Below are 24,074 nucleotides of genomic sequence, written 5' to 3' on the forward strand. Positions count from 1 at the left end.
AACGGGACTTGCGTAATTTTAAGTATACAGGCATAGTATGATTAATATTTTAATGCACACCACACACACACACACACACACACACACACATATATATATATATATATATATATATATATATATATATATATATGTATTATGTATTATTACGTATATGTATATTAGATATATAGTGATATATATGTGTATATATATACACATATATATATATATATATATATATATATATATATATATATATATATATATATGTGTGTGTGTGTGTGTGTGTGTGTACTGGTCTATTCACTGTAAATGCAATGTACGTTTTAAAAGCCACAAGGACTTCTTGACACTTTTTAGATATTTTGGATATGCCACCCTCCGTGAAAAAAACTCGAACCAATGCACTGAAGTTCAGTTGAGGCTGAACTGTACTAGAACTTCCTGTTCATTGGTTTCCAATCCTGTTAACTGAAGGTGGAAAACATCTTTACTCCCCACTCGAGTTCAAGGCTAGCAGTGAAAATCGTATCCAAAAAAAATGTCTGGGAATCGCTAATTTACTTAGATTTTGTGGCTACTAGGGTCATATATATCTGATAAGTAACAGTAGATTATATATCTATATATAATATATATATATATATATATATATATATATATATATATATATATATATAGATATATATATATATATATATATATATATATATATATATATATATATATATATCTATATAGATATCTATATCTAGATACAGATAGATAATATATATCTATATCTATATCTAGATCGATCTACTAGATATATATTATCTATCTATCTATATATATCTATCTATCTATAATATATCTATCTATATTTATATATATATATATATATATATGTATATATATATATATATATCTATAAATATATAATATATATATAATATATATATATATATATATATATATATATATATATATATATATAATTACTAACTTATTACTTGGTTACTAAACTTATTACTTGGTTACTATGGTGGAAATGGTAATACATGCTGCAAAATCAGAATAAATTTTGTTTTCTTCCCAGCTACAACAAGTCAATATTGCCTTTATCATGTGGAAAAGAGATAGGTTATAATCATGGCCTGTGTAGGAGCAGATATCGATAATTATTCCCCCGTGGTTGTAAAGTATTCCCAAATCGAGTGAATTTTATATTAGAAAAATTTGGGTAGCTTGATTAACCAACCAAAATGCTCCATCATTCTCATTTTTAAAGATAAGTCTTAAAAGTTGGTCATGAGCTCCAGAAGCAAGAGAGACATTGCACAACCGCTCAGTGTCATAGAAATTTAACATATGCACTGTCTGCTTTGATTTCAATAAAACCGTTTATCAAGAAAATTGAAGGTTTTATATTTTGTTAGGGTTATCAAATCTCATTCTAGCCCAGACACCAATTTCTGATTAGCTTGTATGTCGTTATTGTTGAAAACAGCCAGGTTTGTATGTAGAAACCTGGTTGTTCATCCATTATCATAATTTTTCTGAGACAATCTCTCTTCCTGTCTCTTGGATATGTAGAATACGAGTCACTGTCTTAAACGGGTACTCGAATCTTCTCGGTTTTTTCTCAGCCTGGCAAAGCACCAGACATATTCCTTTTTTATAGGATGCTAAAGTATATCTTTGTCCATATTTTCATGGGGATGAAAGAAGTTATCCTCTGCAGGCTCTAGTTTTTCCTTGAGGGGTTAGTTACTATCCTCCGCAGTGGCAGGTCTCCTTTGCAGACTGGAGACTCAAAGGGACAGTAACTATCCTCCTCAGGAATAGCTATATACGACAGTCTCTGAGAAGGACATCAACTGTCGCCCGTCGCAGTAGTTATCCCCCGCAGGTTCTAGATTTTCTAGAGGGACGGTAACTCTCCTCCTCCTCCTCCTCCTCCTCCTCCTCCTCCTCCTCCTCCTCTCGGCTCTTCTTCCCCTGATGTCGAGGACTTGGGAGGCTGTGGCCACTAAGTCGGGTTCGCCCATTAAGCCATTAACTTACGACCCATTTGTGTGTGTCAAGAGGTGGGACCATCAGGTGCTCATTGGGTCGTGGGACGTGAGTACTTGAGAGAGAGAGAGAGAGAGAGAGAGAGAGAATGGAAGATACAATAGCATAGCCATAGATAAATAGATAAAACAAATCGGTCACAGTCTTGGAGTAAAGGGATGGAGAGGGGAAGATAAGGAGCGGCACAAGACTAGACCAATGAAAAAAAGATTGTAATATAGAAAGGCGAGAGCTGAAGGAATACAAAAGTGGGAAAAATAAGAGAAAGGAATGAGAGTATTGGTGGTAAAGAGCAGAACAAGGGATAGTGACATTGAAAAAACAGGATGATGAAAGAGACAGATATGAACGGATAGGAGGCAATAGATGAACATAACGATAAACTAGGGATCAGAGAGAAACCAGGAATATTACAGAAATGGCTGGCAACGTTAAAATACCACGTATCACAAAAAGAAGGGTAAGAAGAATTATTCTGAAAGAATTATGTAGGTTGAGAGGAGAGAGAAGAATAAAGGGGGAAAGAAGGAAAAGACTGACAATAAGAGAGAGAGGAATATATGAAGGGAATTATTATGCGATAAGGAAGGAGGGAATAAAGATATAAAAAACGAACAGATCAAAGGGGAGGGAAAGAGATAATACACTCAAAGATCTAGACATTTTTATACATTTCCTCACTTTTCGAAAAAAAAAGAAAGAAAGAGACTAGGATTCCCGCACGTAATAGGGGAGAGTGGAGCGGATATTGGCCAATTAATGGTCTTTGGAAGGTGATTAGAAGGTATTGAAGAAAAGAGATTAATTTTAAAATTTCTTTGGGTCCTTTGATTATAGAAATACCAAGGCGAAATTACTCAAATTTACGGATATTCTTTGTTTTTTATTTATGTCTTCACAGTTGAATTCTAATAGTATATATATATATATATATATATATATATATATATATATATATATATATATATATATATTTATATAGATAGATAGATATATGTATATAGAGCTATATCTATATCGAATCTATATCTATAATCTATATGTTTTATATAATATATATACTTTAATATATTATAAATATAATATATAGTTTAATATAAATGTAATATATATATATGTATTATTATTTTGGTTATATATTTATATATATATATTATATGTTATTATATTATATAATATATATAATTATATAAATATACTATATTTATCTATTATATATTTTTTTATATAATTATTTATATATTATATATTTAATATATATATATATATAATATATATATGTATATAATATATATTTTTTATTATTGTATATATTAATATATTATATTATTATTATATGTATATATATAAATTGTTTATATATTTTATAAAAATATATCTATCTATGTACTATATACATATCGTGTATAGTCTGTATATATATATATGTCCTCTCTTCTATTGTTCTATCAACTATATATGGTATCTAATATCTGGTATATTATGTCATATATCTGTGTCGTATATCTATGTGTATATATATCATTTCTATCTACTAATGTCTAACTCTATCTCTGTCATCTATGTATGTTATCTCTCTGTTATCTCTATTCTAACTATCTATCTATCTCTCTATCTGTCTACTCTCTATCTATCTGTCTCTTCTGTCTACTCTCTATTAATTATATCTATATATCTTCTGCTCTATATCTATATATAGATATAGATATTGCGTGTGTTCGCGAAGGTTGCACCTTTATCAGACGGTAATTGCTGCAAGCACATTAAAAATAAGTAAAGAAATAACGGTGTGCCCAAAAATAATTCCATATACCTCATGTGCTTTTGCAACTAGAATTGTACATTAGTGTGTCACCACCAGCCTCCACAACGTCCAAATAAGAACTATCATATTAAGGAAGATTGAAATCTCAAATTTATGACGATTTTATTTTACGAATTGCTCCATAATTCAACCCGGCCACCAATTTTTCATACTTAATGTGTCTATTTTTTTTCTCTTGTTTATTTTAGAGTTCCCTAATGATGATTTATTGCGGCTCCCACTTTCCAACCAGAACGATGTTGAAAATGTGGCAAATGTAGAGAAACAGTTTGGTAGATTATTATTATATAATAATAACTGAAATGGAATGGAATATGATATGGTATTTAGGCTTGAAGCGAAGCACCAGAATCCGAGGGATTACTCGGCGCTATAATGAATTTGGTTTGAAATTAGTAGCTATGTCGATGAATTTATCAATTAAATATATGGAATTAAGAATGACTCTCAAATTATGGTAAAATTTATATTTGGCATAAACTTATATTCCCCCTAAAATAAATGATAACTTTGCATTTAGGATATGTACATAAAAAATAAGAAAAACTAAAAACATGCTTATATACACAACTGCAAAAGTGGGAATAAATTTTAAAAAGTTGTCTGAAGAACTGACAAATATTCTTGTGGATTACGAGGTAAGGGTTTTTATAACAGATATTGAACATTTTCAAAGGATTATACTAGAAAGTAGCCTGATAATGGTTTGAGAAATAGTAAAAGGGCTTAAACATAACAATGATCAGGGGTATACAATATTTTGAGATTATATATAAGATACATATTTCTGTAGAATAATTCGATTTTGTCAGAAATATTAAAAGTAAAAAGATCATGCAGGAACGATAAATTTAGGAAAATTAAAAGCTTTGAAAAAATGACAATGGTTCAATATAATGACAATTTTATTAAAAATAATGGGAAATTAATGTATTGAAAATTGTACAATATGGGTAAAAATGGTAATGATTTTCTAGGGACCTTCCTCATTGAGACATACTTTTCGAAAAGAATGGCAGTTTGTAATGCCACTGATCTTATATTGCTCCTTCTCTACTCATAAGATTCTTCATTTCAGCAGGTGATGTACAAAGTAGCTGACCGAAGTTCATTTATTAGGTAATTTCTGGTGAAAGAAGTTCACTCTCGACGTGGTTTTGAAGTCACGTAAAGCCGATGGTCCCGTTGCTGAATAACCACTGGTTCCATGCAACGTAAAAACACCATACAAACAAACAAACAAAAATTTATTAGGTGATTCGACGTTTTACAACTTCACGATACCTTTCACAAGGGTGAATGGCACAAGGCAGGTTGTTGTTTAGTGACCGAGCTGGCTTTTGTAATGTCAGCACTGGCTCTTGCTCAAAGAGCGGCCTATAGTCATTCAGTGATTTGCAGTGATTAAGAGAATCGTAAATAAAATTAGTAAAATTTTGGGCATGAAAGTGAAAATATGGTTTGTAAATGAAAATTTCAACACGCAGGATTACAAACCCCTTTTAAACCTTTTAGTGCCCGTCAGTAGGAGAGAAACAGAGATTAACAGCTCTCCTAGGGCTGGCCCGAAGGATTAGATATTTTTACGTGGCTAGGAACCAATTGGTCACCTAGCAACGGGACCTACAGCTTATTGCGGGATCCGAACCACTCTATATCGAGAAATTAATTTCTATTACCAGAAATAAATTCCTCTGATTCCGCGTTGGCCGAGCCGGGAATCGAACCTCGGACCAACGGATTGGCAGCCGAGCGCGAAAACCGCTCGTCCAGTGAGGAACTTAGAGCAGCTAGTACTGTAGAATCGTAGCGAGGAACCAGAAAAAAAAATATTTTAAAAGATTCCTAACAGACTTTAGCTCGACGGAAAACGTAAAGCTAAAAGCATCCATCTTGAAGAGTAAGGATCGATGGAGGAAAAGGACACATTTTAACTTGGAAAGTTTTTTTTTTTATATAAATATATATATATATATATATATATATATATATATATATATATATATATATATATATATATATATATATATATATATATATATATATAACTGAGAGGAAGGTGTGTGGCTGCGAAGGTCTCGAGATAACGAACGGTGTGCTGTCAGAGTATTTAATGAGACTTGGCGTTTGCTCTTCAAAGGAGGGTTGTGGAATGTAAGTGCACAATTATTTTGATTTAATCCCCCTTCAATAAGAATAAAAGGAAGAGGTCACAGCTTGATTGGATGACAGAGTGATTGACGTTAGGCGGCTGAAAAGGGAAAGGAAATGCATGAATGGGAGGGAAAAAGTAAACTGCCAATCAAAGTTATTAACAACTACCATGCAGCTGCTCGCCTGTTACGTAGCTGATGATCTCTTTAAGAATTGCATGTGAAGTACCTTAACTCGCCACAAGTCATCTACTTTAAGTGCTCTTTTGACAGTTCGGAGGGGAGCTTGAACTGAGGATTGCAGATGCAAGGCAACTTTGAGGTCTGGGACGTAGGGTCCGTGTTAGAAATAGGAGGAAAATGATGGGGTTTTGGGCATTGGCTGTTCGTCTCACTTGATACGAAATTGGGGCAATTTTCATTGGTGGTTCTTGGCCCGGTGAAGTGCAGTTATTGGTGTCAGTACTTGGTAGATTTGTTGCTGCCTTCAACTGTGCAATGTGAGGTAATATAGCACTGCATCGTTCAAACTCTATGACGAGGTTCGGAACAGTTGGGGTTTATTGAAGTACATGGTTTGCTTTTTTCAGATTTTTCCAAAAATTCCTTGGTCTCTTGTCTCTTACTGCACGTGGCACAAATTATATGGACCTTGCAATGGGCTTGTTGATGACCATAACACTGACAGGGGAAGCATGTGGTAGGCTCTGGATTTTACTCCTCAGTGGGGAAATATCCTTTGTCCTCTGAAGGCCACTTATAGGATTTTTTGTGAAAGCTTTTTGTTTCATGTCTTCAGGCGTGGATGATATGAGGGAGGAGTTCCAGAATTTATATGATGGTTTTGTTCAGTTTTTCATTTGGATTGAGTAATTTGATTGTTTTTTTGTTTGTATTGTGTTTTTATGTTGCATGGAACCAGTGGTTATCCAGCAACGGGACCAACGGCTTTACGTGACTTCCGAACCACGTCGAGAGTGAACTTCTATCACCAGAAATACACATCTCTCACTCCTCAATGGAATGCCCGATAATCGAACTGGCAGCCACCGAGGTGCACGCCAACACCATACCGACCAAGCCACTGAGGCGTTTTTGAGTAGTTTGAAATCAGTGTTAGCCAACAGGAGGATAACTTGTCACTGTATTTTGGTGTAACGGTAAATTCTCCCCTGTAATTAGGTCTTGCATTGATGCTGATGCCGAGGTTATTCATCTCAGGGGCAACTACTGCAGCGTAAGAGGTCCATCCATCAGCTGGAAGTGCTTTAAACTAAAGCAGTGGAGGGTCTTCCCTGCTTCCGGGGCTGGAGGAGAAAGGGAGTTGTTGGTGGGGGAGGGGGGAGGGGGGTTGGAGGGGCGCTGAGGAGGAGGAGGAAGGTTTGAGGATGTCTGGCGATGAGGAAGGAAGGCTTGTGAGGAGGCAATGGAGGAGAAAGGGGAAAGGGTTCCGCAGGTAGTGTCTGGTTATTTACAGTTCCCTTCTATACTGATGGAGATGAACTACTTCGGTAAAATGACCAGAAGGCGGCGGCTTTTCTTCCTAAAACAAGTTATGCTTGACATGCTCACATTTACAACTATCACCACTTCGAAATGTTCAAATAAATCCAAACAAACAATAGCAGAAAGAAGAGCCATAAAGCCGTGAAACTGCCAAACTAGTTGAGGGTGTAACTACTTACCATGGTCCTCATCCCCACTAGTCGACGGCGTTCATCGACACACATGTGGCTTGGCAGCAAACATACCCGTTGTCAGCCAGTGTCTGGGCAACATGCTTATGTTCTTCGGCGGTGGCACTCAAGAAAAAGCAGTTTGAGAAGGTGCAGCCAGCGAAGACATTTTTAACAGACGTCGGGCCCGACGTCGGTCAGTTTTCTGTAGACCTTCGTCTGGAAGCACTGGGAATGCTGGTAACCCTGACATCTAAGGGGAGAGTATTACCCAAGGTCTAAAGACCTTGGTATTACCAGCGATTCTCTTAACGTGAAGAGAACTGATTCTTCGCATGGGCGACAACTGTCTGCAGCTCTTGCTCTTCGGCAACTTCGACGAAGGTGTTATTAATATATCTCGAGTATAAGACAGGCTTTGGAAACCATGGCAACTCCATTGTTCTGAGTTTCAAATTATATTTTAAATTCTGATAAAATAATCACTTAAAACCAGTTATATTCAAACTAATAAAAATAAATTTTGGAATAACTTTCAAGTTTTCATATAAGTAAGTTAACAAAATATCAGTTTGACTTTATAAGAAGAGGGGAACTCCCTGCTAGAAAATATTCGAAACTTTTGAACACCGACAGATTAAAAAGAAATACTTTTAAATAAAAGTTGTTAATCTGAATTAATCTGAAAAGTAAAAATGTAAAATGATAATTGGAAAAGGAAATATTAATTTGGAAGAAATAAAAAAAATCACCATAACACTTCAGAGCGAAAAAGAGTTACAAGGATAAAGATAAAATCATTTTTATAGCTCAAATGGATGCCTTAAAATAAGGAATAAACTCAAAAGGAGGAAAAAAAAAACGAATAACAAAAGGAAGAGGAAAACAGGTAAATCCCTCAGCCCTTCCTCCCATTCTGTTAGGGCTGTTGGAGAAAACAATTGGTATCGTTCCACAGCATGTGCGCATATGGAGATTTATTGCCTTATATATCACTCCAGCAATACATTACCGTTTTCTGCTCCTCAGACAGACGTAAGGAACTTACCAATGCACGACCAGTGTTTTATTTCTCTTCCTCCTCTTGCAAAGAAACGTGGAAAATCTTGCAGTCACGAAATAAGTAAAAGAGAGGCTGCTTGTAAAGAAACACACACACAAATATATATATATATATATATATATATATATATATATATATATATATATATATATATATATATATATAGCTACTAAAAGGACTCCATTGAAACTGGATGGTATCTAGCGGAGATATTAAAAAAGAAAAAGTTACAAGTTCTCCAGGACTAACAGTCCTCACCTTCAAGTTATCCGTGGAATGAATACTTGCCAATGAGGACTGTTAGTCCAGTAAAGCTTGTAATTTTTTATAAATAAACATCTCCTGAATACCACCCAGTTTCAATGAGGTCATGCTAGTAAATATTGTTAATGCACAGAGCAATTGTGTGTAGGTGATAAAATTTGTATTTTATATATATATATATATATATATATATATATATTATATATATATATATATATATATATATATATATATATATATATATATATATAAGTCATATCACATTTCCGTGATTCATACATATATCGAGCTACAATGTCCGGAACTTTATGATCTATTCGCTCTACCCTCGGAGGAATTTAATATATTTTCATATATGCTTAACCGAAGGGGAAATTTTTTCTCGATAATAGACTTGCCTGGACCAGGGCGCGAACCTATGATCCTTACAAATCCAGGAACGTCAGTGAAGCTTTATCCTACTACACCACCTCTCGCGGTGGTGTAGTAGGATAAAGCTTCACTGACGTTCCTGGATTTGTAAGGATCATGGGTTCGCGCCCTGGTCCAGGCAAGTCTATTATCGAGAAAAAATTCCCCTTCGGTTCAAGCATATATGAAAAATATATAATTCCCGAGGTAGAGCGAATTAGATATTAAAGGACATTGTAGCTCGATATATACATATACATATATATATATATATATATATATATATATATATATATATATATATATATATATATATATATATAAATATATATATATATGCGCAACTATGACAATAGAATACTTTGGTATTGTCAAAGTCATTTATTACTCGTGATATTCTTGTTACAACATTGTATTCATTCCAGCTAAAAATACACGAGAACACACTAAGAACTTGTGAAAGTTTTGCTTGGAATATTACGCCATTTCGAAAATAGAGGTGAAGCCTGCGACGCCATTATTCAAAAAAAAAAAAAAAAAAAACAAAAAAAAAAAAAAAATTAGGGAGGCTCTTCAGGATGATGACAGACTGAGGGGTGGTTATGCAACCACGTGTTCAGAAATCATCCCCCCTCAACAAAAAAGCCACCTGAGTTTGACGCATCTTATTTTTAGCATGAACAAGGCAACTAAGTCTTCAAACGCACCGTCTTCTAAGGGGACGAATATAGCTTCCATCATCTGTCGTGGTTACCCCCACATTTTTGCCTAGTTCCCCCCCCTCCCAAGCCTCGTTTTCTTTTACCTTTCCTCTGCCTTCCATTTCCCTGTCCTTACCGTCCCCTTACTTTCCTTAGCTTTTCTAGATTCCGCCTCATACCCACTGGCTTTTCTTAGCTTCTGCACTTATCTCCCTTACCTTCGTTTTCGTTTGCTAGCCTGTCTGTCCGCTTTTCATTGTTTCCAGTTTTTACACTTCCTTTTCTTGTTCCCTATTGCCTTTCATCTCCCTATTAATTTTATTTTGAACTCTCTCTTTTCGTTTTCTTATTCTCGTTTGCATTTTTATTAATTTTTTCCTCTTGCATTTTCTCCCTTTCCCTTCTTTTATTTTTCCTGCCCCTTTTTTTTTCTTTAGCTTTAATTTACAAATTTGTTTAAACTGCATTTGCCCTCCTTTTCATGCTTCCATGTGACGTTTACTTTTTATATTTTCTGCTTTTCACATTCATTTTTTTTTACTTTATCTTATCTTTTGCCTTTCCTCTCCCTTTTGTTGTTGTCTTCGTTTACATTTACCTTACCTGTTCTTGTTGTTCTTTGCCTTTTTCTAATTTCCTTAGAGACTGCTGCACTAGGAATCTCGTTGGCAGTTTCAGTGGCTTCTACATTAAGAAAATGAAAACAGGGAGGGGTATATTTGTCAGTGAGTATAATGTAACGCCATTGGCCCCAGAAATATGAGATATAATAGTTACATTATATAGACTATTAATTCACGTATATTTTGATTTAGCACGTTCAGTATAGATTTTCAGGGATTCCGTCTAACTGCTTTGATATCAGCGATCCTAAGACCGCCAAGTTCGGTGACTTTTTGTATACACTTATGTTTCATCAGGATTTCTTGCTAGTACGTATATAATTATAGTCTTCCCTCCTCCAAAAAGTTGGCTTATCACCTAATTCAGGATGGAAAGCCACTCCTTTCCTCCTCATTCTCAGGGAACTAGCTTTCGTCTCACCGTCTGCAAATAATAATAAAAAAAATAAATGCGCCGAAGAAACTGTTTTCTGTACAGCATAAAATCAAGGCCACCCAAAATAGATCTTATCTTTCGGTGGTCTCGGTATGATGATGTATGAGCAGCTGCCCATGAAATTTTTAACCACGGCCCGATGGTGGCCTGTCCTATATCGTTGCCAGACGCACGATTATGACTAACGTGAACCTTAAAATAATAAAAAAAAAAGAAAAAAAAAAATAAAACCCTGATGACGGGCCTTCCTATATCGTTGCCAGACGCACGGTTATGGCTAACTTCAACCTTAGATAAAAAAAAATAAACTACTGAGGCTAGAGGCTGCGATTTGGTATGTTTGATGAATCGAGGGTGGATTATCAACAAACGACTTTGCAGCCCTCTACCCTCAGTAGTTTTTTTTTTATTTAAGGTTCAAGTTAGCCATAATCGTGCGTCTGGCATCGATATAGTACATAAAAAATACGGACGGGTGGACAAAGCTATCTCAGTAGTTTTCTCTTGCAAAAAAACTAAAAATCATCATAATTTTTACCAAACCCACTACCGACTGAAAAAGAAATTATTTCCCTTTTACTCTAGACCAACTCGATTCATCGTAGAGTATTAAGTGAAAATGTATTCCCCGTTCCCCTTATGAAATTTAGTGCCCACTGCAAATGAGCATCTTCCACTTCCTCCTTCCTTCCAGGACCCAAATACTATGACCTTCCTGGAAAAGTGTTCTCTCTGCTTCTGCTCCTTTCTCTGATACCGGATTTCTCATTGGCCACATTAAATTTTCTCCCTCGAAGTTGCTCTGAAAAGAATGAAATGTGAAATCTTATCTCAAAAGTACTATATATATATATATATATATATATATATATATATATATATGTACATATATATATATATATATATATATATATATATATATATACTATATCTATATAATCTATATATATATATATATATATATATATATATATATATATATCTGTATATATACATATACATACATACATGTATATATATGTATATATATATGTATATCGATATATATATCTATATATATATATATATTCATATATAATAAATAGTCATTTAGTTATGTAGTTGTATCTATTTTTAAGTTAAAAGTCGCTGGGCAATTTGGTTTTATTTTAAGTCTATATAAACTGAAAGTCTTTTTATACTCAGTATTTAAAACACTCCAAGTTTACTTTCAACCGGGTTTATTTTCACCCGGAAATGAAAAATACAAAATGCAGAATAGTAGGTATTTATACACATTCTCTGACAAGAAATTTGGGTATTAGCCAGTCAGAGTACTGGAGTATGACTTGGTGGTAATGACAAGCCATGGTCGGGCTTGAGCAACTCGTTCACTTATACTAGCTCATTTCCTTTTCCAGTCAGCTGGAGGTTTGGCGATCCTCGGAAATTGCTGGTGGGGGTGGGTAGAACAGCGTCAGGATTGCTACCACTGTCTTTGCAAGGTGGTAGGTGGGACTGAGGATTTTGGTGGACTGGATTCCTAATTTCAGTGGTTTTAACATTCAGAACAATCAAATACATACTGATGAAGATGTTTAATAATGATAACTATCCCTCCAATCAGCAGCCTGGAATACACCTAAAACGGACACTAAAGACCATGCATAGCACCTTTATGAAGGAGCACACCCCCCCCCCCCCCCCACCCCTTTATGCCCTGTAAGCACAGAATCTAACAACTCAATGACATAGATTTCCCTATTATGTACTGCTGCTATACTGACGACAGAAAGAAGCAACCGCCAGCTTCCTGTCTTGATGCCCTTATTAACTACCAGCAAATAACATGAAAAATCTTGGTCATGTTAAAGTTGCCAATGCAAGACGCTTCTCACTGGTGCCTTTGAACGCCCCGGCAGCAACCTGGAATTCATTTTTGGTACATATGTACTACATAACACTTGCTCTCTCTCACTTCAGCAGTTGGGCTGCTACTAACTAGGAACTCCATCAGGCCATTCAAGAACTTGTGGACAATGGCTTCCTCAACACAACCGTCAAGAGGGTTACCAGGAGGACTTAAGGATAGACACTATAATGACAAACTCCTTCAGATAGAATGAATCCATTATAAAATCCATCGTAACTACAAACGTTCGATCTACTGACAGCACAACTTGTAAAACAGTCATATATACTTTAAATAAAAGACATCACACCTCTTCAAGTATGATGTAACTCCCTGCACAGTTGACCTTCAAAAGAATAACGTCATATATACAAACAACTGCCAAAATGAGGATTGAGGGCCTCACCAAACTATATACATTGGGATGACTTGGACCGTTTGTTCACAAGACTGGCCAGTCACTTTCAAGATGGTGCCATTAACCAGCATTACTGGAAGAAGCACATCCTCTATCTCGCTAGGTAACTATTAATAGCAGGATGGAAACAGATTATGAGGGAAACAACTTTTGCCTCTCTGTTCTCGAAGCTTTATATCTTAAAAGAGAAAAAACCAGGAACACCATGGATTAATTTTACAGTATAAAGAAATGTTCATACCACTGCGGTTACACCTTGGTGATCTTTGAACAATCTCAGAGAACACCAGCCTTCCTACTGACTGGACGTCAGAGTGAATGAAAGAGACTTAGTGAGTTGGCGTTCCAGCCCGACCATCAACATTCATTTCCATTTATCCATATTCCTGCATTCTGATCGGCCAACACCCAAATATATTATGGCAGAATTTATATAAATACAAGCTATTCTACTTTTTTTAGATATCTTAAAAATAAAAAAGCGTTGTTTTGAAACATTATGGCCTAACAAACTATGAAATAAATTATAGTTCTGTCTCACCAACTTGAAAGAATAATATACCTTAATGTTTTACCAGTTTTCAAAGGCAAAATATTAAGCAGGGAGGCTTAGATTGATCTGATTCTGAAAATAAATAACAACTAAGACTTTGGCAAGACGAATACTATTACTAAACATTTTTTCTTTATACAATTTCACTCCGCCGCAATGTGGTATATATGTCCCTTCCTATGACTTGGATGAGCGACTTCTTTAATAACCTATACTGTCATACTTTGGAGTTTCTAAAAATGTTTGCCTTTTCGTTGTAGTACAACACCGACCACAGGGTTCCCGTTACTGGTTTTCGCTGAAAAGCTAAATATAAAAATTCCTTGTTACGTTAGTAACATGGCAGAATATTACCTTTTACTACCTTCTGCCTCTCCCAAACCACCTCAACCACAGCTGCATCAATACTGTGTTAGGTCATGCATGAAATTTATATGTGGGTAGTTTCTCAGTAGTATAAAGAAAGGATGGGAGATTTGAGAATGGATAGTTGCTGCTCTCTCTCTCTCTCTCTCTCTCTCTGTACTGATGATATTGTGTGCTAGCAAACACACCCGATATATATATATAATGTATATATATATATATATATATATATATAATAGTATATATATATATATATATATATATATATATATATATATATATATATATATATTATATAATTTATATTCATATGTATATATAAATATGTATATTCATGATATATATCTGTATATTCATATGTATATTCATATGTATATATATAATATATATATATATATTAATATATATATATATATATTCTCTATTCTCGTAAATGTAAAAATGTTTATTTGGAGACATTAAGGGAAAGAGCTACTGGAATGTTCTCTATTCTCGTAAATGTAATAATGTTTATTTGGAGACATTAAGGGAAAGAGCTACTGGAATGTTAAATGTCATTCATTACTCTGCTTGGAAAAAGAGGCTGAATTAATTGGACTGTAACTACCTTAACATTCCCGGTGGCACAGGGCACAATAGTTGGTTAAGTCACTTACCATTTGTATGAAACACAGCTTATGGTTTATGAAACGTAGTCTAGTGCGTCTGTCGTGACAACAGGCGTACGTGAACACCTGAACCATTTAAAGTAAACATAACCACTTCAGATTTCGGGTATAGTTTACAAAAGATACAATATTATCACAGCTTTGCTTACGTCATATTTATCTTGGGTATAGTTTACAAACAAACAATACACGACAATGAAAACTTGGCTTACGTAATGTAGGTTATTGACCTAAACAACCCACTTTCCCAGGATAAGGCCTAACTCAGTTTTTTGCGACTATCTCCTAGGCTCGGCCTGGTAAATAACGCCAAAAAAGGGGACGCGGGGTGGGGGGGGCCATTATATACCGTGACCCCTATTGGGCTAGGCCACCTCTTCGAACCTATCCGTCTTACGACCTAATAGGAAAAAATAAATAAGTAAATATATATATATATAAAAAAAAAATTACGTATAGTTGCATACACGCACTGCACCAATGATAGCCTACTTGCGCTGTTTTGGCTACAAAGGAGCCTTGTAAGCAGTATTCTACAGTTTGACCGTGAGTAGTCAGATTTCCCTATACCATATTTTTGCAGGCCAAGTAAAAAAAAAAACGAGGAGGCCTAATTTAATTATAAAAGTTAAATTACCCTGCTAGATCCCGATTGGCTTGACCGTCTCAGAACCCCCCATCCGACCACACCCCGCCCTACTCCCCCAAGTGTTTGGCTGGTGTCCCAAAAATTTGTTTTTATACTAGTATTGTAAGACACTCGAAATATATTCGAATATATTTTAATGTCAATAAATCCCAGAGAAGGCTGTGACATAATATAAACAATACAATATCAGTAATCTGAAGGGAATTTAGATTTTGCAAATCTTTGTTCAAAAATAGTCAGCGATGTGAATGAGAAAACTTAACTCTAGTACCAAATAAATAGCTGTCGGTCCCGTTGCTCAATAACCACTGGTTCCGTGCAATGTAAAAACACCATACATACAAACAAACAAACAAATAAATTAACCTTAAACAAGAATCACGTTCTCAATGTGTACAGATTTATTAAGTCATGCATTACGTTGACTTTAGTCACAGCCAATACGTCTATACGTCTGAACACGTATCTAGCAGCAATAAATCTAATTGGATCATTAACACCGTAAGACTGAATATGCAACCACTAGACTTAAATGCTACAATATTTTCTACATATATGGTATAGTAAAGTGTATAAGAATGATTATTTATACAGACATGAACACAAATGTTACGTACATGAGAAATGAGAGACCACTTGAAGATTAATTAGAATTTACACACACACACACACACACACACATATATATATATATATATATATATATATATATATATATATATATTATATATAATTATAGATATATATATATACATACTTGTTCATTTGGTTGTTTTCGTATGCAAATACATGACCAAGCTTCCTGCAAAATTAACACTGTTTAGTTATAGCACAACTTGTCCATATCATTATCTTGAAAATATTGGGATAAACTCATGGTAAAAAAAAAATTATTATTTGTATTTGTCATCGGCCATGATAATTAATGCAATATGACCCAGATTTATTGACTAAAAACAAGCCGCTCCTTTTTAAATGTTGCGGTGTCATTTTTTGGGTATTTAGTGTCGCGGAACAACCCACTTCGTTTAGAATTGGGGGTTAAATGGGTTCGGCGAGGGGTCCTGAAACTCAGAATCCCTTATTTATAAACATATTACGCAGTCACACCTGCTACTTCCTTCCTGACCTAGTTTTCTTTCGTCTTCAACGTTCGCTACTAGAAGGAAATTTCGAAGTATGCTGTGTGTTTTTTTCCCCTTTTTTTATAGTCCAGACCTAGATCACGCCGTTGAATCACGTTCATTTAGGATGAGGAATTCTGTTTTTTCCTGTGTATTTCCGCTTGCTCGGGGAGTCAGCCTACAAACTACTGTTGTTGTTTTCTAATTCCTATGTATTTCCGCTTGCTCGGGGAGTCAGCCTACAAACTACTGTTGTTGATTTCTAATGACTCGATAAGATTATTTCAATCACGTTGGGTTTAGATCGATATACTGGCACTATTATTATTATTTTTGGGGGGATTATTAGACTCTTAAGGAAAATGTTTCATTTTGGATACTTACTTTATAGTTGGCTGAATTTATTTATTTATATAACGGCAACTACTGTCAAGGAGGCATTTTCCATTTTCTACTTCAATAAGACAAATTCCACGTACAATCTATTTATAGCACGGATTTTCAGGTTAACCACTAAACGCGTACATAATGTTGTGATCCTTATTATTATTTTTTTTAGAGGATACTTTTTTTCTCTTTCATTCTTTTTGGAAATGGAACCAAGACGAGTGAAATCTAATGAGCAGAATCAGTTAAATGTTATTAGTATCCGTTTATTCATTCTTTGTAATCTATTCTGTTGTTGTAAATTAAACGAGCCTTTTCAGGATCATCGAGCAAACGCAATTAGACCAGTGGTCACCCCCGGTGGCCGCGAGTTCGATTCTCGGGCATTCCACCGAGGGGTCAGAGATGCTTATTTCTGGTGATAGAAGTTCACTCTCGACGTGGTTCGGAAGTCACGTAAAGCCGTTGGTCCCGTTGCTGAATAACCACTGGTTCCATGCAACGTAAAATCACCATACAAACAAACAAACAAGCAATTAGACCAGTGAAACAGATAGCATAGGTGATAAGAGAAAATAAGTATTTAAAAAGCCTCGTTAAAAAGATTACAATTTCTTTCAACCGTTTAATAACTTCTTAAAAAGAGATAGTCGTAGCAGTGATTCCTAAAAAATATATATTTACACCTACACCACTGTGGATTTTTTCACCATTTTAATGACTCGTCCTATTATGAGATTTTAATTAATATAATTATAATTATTATCAAAGCTTTGTTTTAGTGACTCGTCCTATTATGAGATTTTAATATAATTATAATTATCAAAGTTTCATTTTAGTGACTCGTCCTATTATGAGGTTTTAATTAATATAATTATGATTATCAAAACTTCATTTTAGTGACTCGTACTATTATGAGATTTTAATGAATATAGTTATAATTATTATCAAAGCTTGAAACACCATTAGACACAGAGGCCTCAGTGCAAATCCACTGTCGTCTTTCGTTTGTGCCTTCACTTCTATAAATCTCCAGTCATTTCGGCCTCCCCCTCTGATGGTTTTTCTCCAAGTAGGTCTAGGGCTCCATCTCATGGTTCTCTTCCAAGTAGGTCTAGGTCTTTCATCTCTTTTCTGTCTTTTTAAGAAGCCCAACTGATATTATAACATTCAGACTTTCCGGGGCGGTACAGATGACATGTCCAAGCCATCTTTTCACCTAAAATATGTAGAGTAAAATTAAACTCTTGTACCAGCCAAGCCATTTAGTTGGAAACTGCGGAAATGCTATTTATGGCAAATGATCTCTTGCGAGTCTTTTAACTTGTATGAATATTCATTTTGAAGGATCATGGGTGCGGAATACGAATCTTAATGAAGATCGTCATAGCTATCGCTTAAATCGTGCAAGAATTCGAATAAAAATAAGAACGCAGATTATTATTATTATCATTTAGCCTGAGAGAGAGAGAGAGAGAGAGAGAGAGAGAGAGAGAGAGAGAGAGAGAGAGAGAGAGAGAGGACTTATCCAACCCCATAAGTAGCCTAATAATGGCTGTGGGTGGAGGCAAAGTCTAAAGAGAGAAGTATACATAGTATGTAGTTCTTGGGTGGAGGGATCTTGCTTTGAGCCAGAGAACACTATCTCTCTCTCTCTCTCTCTCTTCTCTCTCTCTCTCTCTCTCTCTCTCTCTCTCGCTCTCATCTCTATCTCTCTCTCTCTCTTCTCTCTCTCTCTCTCTCTCTCTCTCATAGCCCTACTTGGGGTCCCTCTGAAGAGGCTTCAGGAATGTTACTCTCAAAAGACTACGCCGCTGCTTAAGCTAGGAAGATGATAGTTGGTGAATTTCACGGTCTCTCTTAGGAGTGGTTCTTGGACGGATGGGGGAGCCATCGTTCTTAAGATCATGGTGAAAATTTTAACCCACCAATTCCAAGCGATAGATACAAATCTTTCTCGATCCATTTTTCTCGGACTTTGTAGAAGATGATCGCAATGAATTAATGATGAGTCGAGCGTGAGTTGTCGCACTACCTGAAGAGGACCTGAAACCTCAGACCAGCGTGGTGTGGTCTCTTCATTAAATGAGGATAGTAACCATACTCACCAGAAATACACCCTTTCCTATCAATTGATTCATGGTGCACCCGAGAGGTTTTCCTCCTGTGCACCTTACAACCTTTTGCTTGTAAATTTCCGTTTCAGCGCTGAGTGACTTCATAGGTCCCAGTGCTTGGTCTTTGGCCTAAAGTATATATTCAATTCTATCCCCTAGCACGTTAGGGGAATTGCCCCATCTTGAGCGTTCTGGAGAAACTTCTTACTATCGCAGGTAATAAGAGCAACACTTTTCACCTGTGAGACATTGCTCACATGCCAGAGAATATGTTCCTTATGAAGACCTGTGGCAATCGCTCAACAGGCTGTATGGCTACCTAGCTCCATTTGTTCTAATTCAAAATAGTCACACCTAATATTTATTAAGTGCTGTCCCCTCTTTGTCTGCTTCCTCCCAGCAACCATAAGCTGAATTCTCACTTGCTGACCCAGATGCAGACGAGTTACTCAGCAGAGCTGCCTGTCTATGACTTTTACATGGGAAGTGGATTCAAGTACTATAAATATCTGGTTTTTCACGATATTATGAGCATATTACTTACCGAGCTGGTCTTCATTTCTCTCTCTCTCTCTCTCTCCTTAGAGTGATGCCACACTGAGGCAGGGCCCTTTCATCTTGAGAATGACACATAAAGGGAAATATACAAGAGTTATCGTTCCCTAGTTCATTCCTATGCGTGAGAAATTGACATTTGTGGGAGGGAGGTAATTTCCTCCTGCCCAAGGGAAACTGATGCTACTTGACGTAGATTCATTTGTGAGAGGTTATCCTAAGTCTCTTCACTGGCTGTTGCCAAATTGGTAAACCTCTTTAGCGAGCTTTAACGACCTGTCCAACTAGAGGTACCCATATACGTCTTATGCATTTTACTATTTACTATGTCTTAGAAAGTCTTAAATTTGTTATTTTGTATCTCAAGGCCCATCTTCCATGAAAAAACCGGAAAGTTGTAACCCTTTTCAGTCATTCTCAGTAGTGGAAAATGCTGTAGTTATTATATATATATATATATATATATATATATAATATATATATATATATATATATATATATATATATATATACACACATGCACACACACATTGCACAACACAAAATAACTAATGCCTGGCAAATTTCTGAACTGGTCATGACACTTTGTCATTAAATAGAGACTGTCGTTTACAGTATACCAACTTGGATGTGGATCAAGGTCTGTTTCCTAGGCAAGTTCATCTTTTATGGAAGAACCGTTCATCTTTTATGGAAGAACCTGTATGCTGTCTGACATTGCTGTGTCATCTAATTCCTGCAGACTTTTTCTCTGGGATTAGGAATTTAGCTTGTCGTTCAAACAAAGTTGTTTATAAAAAGTTCATTTTTTTCCAAGTACAGATTATAATATTTTAGGGCCGTGCACTTCTGAGTCACTACTATTTAGCTCGCTATTTATTTAAGGACCTTGTTTTATTTCAGTTTGTCCTTTATGTCGAACACTGACGACGCGAATTTAGAAAAATAGCTTTCGGGTGTACTGCATACAGACAGTATCATTACCTCTGGCTACTGACAATGACGGCATAATGAATTCGTTATTTGCATAAAAAAAGAACTCCGGATTTTTTGGCTGCCCTCATTCTTAACTACATCCGTTTTTATTGTTATTTTCACATTACGACCTTACACTTCACTAAGCCACTGATAATTTGTCATGCAAAACTCTTCTAATTCTCCCAAGAAATTGAGATTAACCTCTCTAAACATGAGCTTAAGAAACCCGTTATTTTGTTTTTCTTGGGACCTCTATACTTTTGTTTTTAGTGAGGATTATCTTGCTTTATTTTCCAGCACAATTTCCATTTAAACATCAGATTGAGAAGAATACTTAGATATCCAACCCTCTGACCTCTTATAACTAAGAGGAAAATTAAGTTTTAATGAAAGTCTATGTAAAGGATATACCAGAATCCTTTTTCCCTCTCCTTCAAAACGTTATATTTTCATAAGGAATTTCACTTTGGGTAAGAATTAACCTCGATTTGCCGTTAATCCTTCAATATCAAGTCATGCACTTCACTGTTGTCAATCCTCAAAATCTCACGAGGCATGGATACGCTAAGGAGTATTTTCATTATGCAGATAAAAATGCAGATTGTTAGTCATTAAAGAAAAAAAATGGAAAAGAACGCTTGAGGTTCGCCATATTTCCTCGTTGTTCCTGCTCGCGGTTACGGTGGTCTAGTTCCAACACGGGCTCTTGCTCTTATAACTTGTGAAATCAATTTACCGAAACGGAGAAGAAGAAGAAAAAAAAAAGCTGTTGGGAAGGTGGGCACGTCTGAGGAGACATTCCCATCATGCCCTTAGAGAGGAACGAAATGAGGTAAAAAAAAAAAAAAAAAAAAAAATCTATGCAACTGAAATGAAAGAAAACAACAAACTATGAACATTTGAAAATACACGTTTTCAAAAGAGAAGAGTGGTTTGAGAGAGGAAAAGTGTAATTAGTGATAAACGAGCCGGTTAACGAGGCGACGCGTAAGAACAAGATGGCGGTGGTAAGAAGCGAGAAAAAGAGAACATTAACCTAGTTTTCCATCTTCTCAAGAAAGTGTTTCTCACCAGCTAAGTCGAAGTAAATGAAATGTAATTAAGTTTTCTTCGTTCGTTTCAGGCATTGTTTATTTGTATGGTGTTTTTACGTTGCATGGAACCAGTGGTTATTCAGCAAAGGGACCAACAGTTTTACGTGATTAACGAACCACGTCGAGAGAGAACTTCTATCACCAGAAATACACATCTACAACTCCCCAAATGGAATGCCCGAGAATTGAACTCGCGGCCTGCGAGGGGGCACGCGAACACCATACTGACACGTCACCGAGGCGCTGTTTCAGGCGTTGGACGTTGTAGTTCTATAGTAATATTTATTGCATCATTTGATACCTACTCTTACATGCTTGGTCTCCTGGAAGTGCTGTTTAGTTCGTCTGGACAGAGAGCTGGTGTCCTTGGCTGTGGCTCAGTAAATGCCCTCGAAGAGAACGCCTTTATATGTTGCTCTGGCCATATCTTGCATTTCCAGTCTTATTCAGGTTTCAAGGTTATTTCCAACCATTACCCTACTTATAAAGGGAAACAATCTTTTCCAATAATTTTTAAAATGGTGACTTTCATTATTTGTGATCATATTTCTTGATTTTGGATAGCAGTCTTGTTTTAGCTATAGTCTTTCCTCGGGGTTTCCTTAATTTAGTGATGAATGGAGCTACACATTCTATTGGTGATCAGATTGTCTCGGTAGCTTAGTTTTATCTTCATGTATTTGAATTTCTATAATTCTCCCTTACACAGGTTATTAATTTTCGTCTCTGAATATGCTCGAGTGTCATACCCTCTGCCTTCTTTATACTAGGTTCAGTGCATTTCTCTTGTACTTCAGAGAGATTCATTGTAACTAGATTCTCCACGGATGCACTGACGAGGGAAGGGCTTAATGAAAAGGTTGCTGTAGTTTCTCTATTCCGAGTGTAGTATTCTTTTTTACGTTGCATAGAACCAGTGGTTATTCAGCAACGGGACCAACGGCTTTGCGTGACTTCCGAACCACATCGAAGAGTGATGTTCTATCACCAGAAATACACATCCCCCACACCTCAATTGGATGCCCGAAAATCGAACTCGCGGCCACCGAGGTGGCAGGTCAAGACCATACCGATCACGCCACTGAGGAGCTGGTTTTGCTATTAAATGATCTCTTGATTCTTTCTAATTAAGGGAGAGCGCGCGGCTAGTACATTAGGTATTTAATAAACCTTCTTGGGGTCTAGGAAAATTACTGTTCAGTTTCTGCCATTTTTCGTTGCTAAGACATATGAGTTGCATTATTCCTGCGTGCTTGCATCTCCTCTCTGAATAGAGGCGATGATGTAATGCACTTCTTTTTCGATAGGAGCCTTTTAAAAACCGTTCTTTCTGCTATTTCCTCTTTCTAATCGATCAGTAAGATCAATAAGTATTTTTCATTATGCTGTAATCATACCTCATACAGGACTGAGTCTCCTCTTGTGGTGATGCTTGTATAGGCTTCGTCAGACATTTTATATCCTGCATTAATACGATTAAGCCTTGTTTATGTCACACTTGAGTGGTAATAATCAGGTACTACACGTGCAGGTTGTCCAAACAACGTGTGTTATAAGTCTCGGTTTTAATATGCGGATCCAGTTATCTCTGCACACTAATCTAATTAAACCATACTTTTAAAAAGCTAAACATCTTCTTTCAACCACAAAGCATATGCGAAAACTTCTCCAAGTAGAGTTGACATTACCCTCTAAAGATTTGCGTGGTACTGTCGGCCTTCTAGTTCCTCGTTGGACGAGTGGTTTTCGCGCTCGGCTACCGATAATCCGGTGGTCCGAAGTTCGATTTTCGGCTCGGCCAACACGGAATAAGAGGAAGTTATTTATGGTGATAGAAATTCATTTCTAGATATAATGTGGTTCGGATCCCACAGTAAGCTGTGGGTTAGCCCAAGGAGAGCTGTTAATCAGCTCAGTGGTCTGGTAAAACTAAAATATACTTAACTTTTTTTGTTAGCCTTTCTATTCACCAAACCTTTCATTCCTGAACTGCAATACAAAGTGATACTGGTATATTTTTGCTTTGGCATCTACTGCATTTTGTAGTCCTTGTGAGACTGTTTCTGTAGACTCTGGAGGCGTTCT

Source organism: Macrobrachium nipponense, chromosome 37 (assembly GCF_015104395.2).
Source record: "Macrobrachium nipponense isolate FS-2020 chromosome 37, ASM1510439v2, whole genome shotgun sequence".
Lineage (NCBI taxonomy): Eukaryota > Metazoa > Arthropoda > Malacostraca > Decapoda > Palaemonidae > Macrobrachium > Macrobrachium nipponense.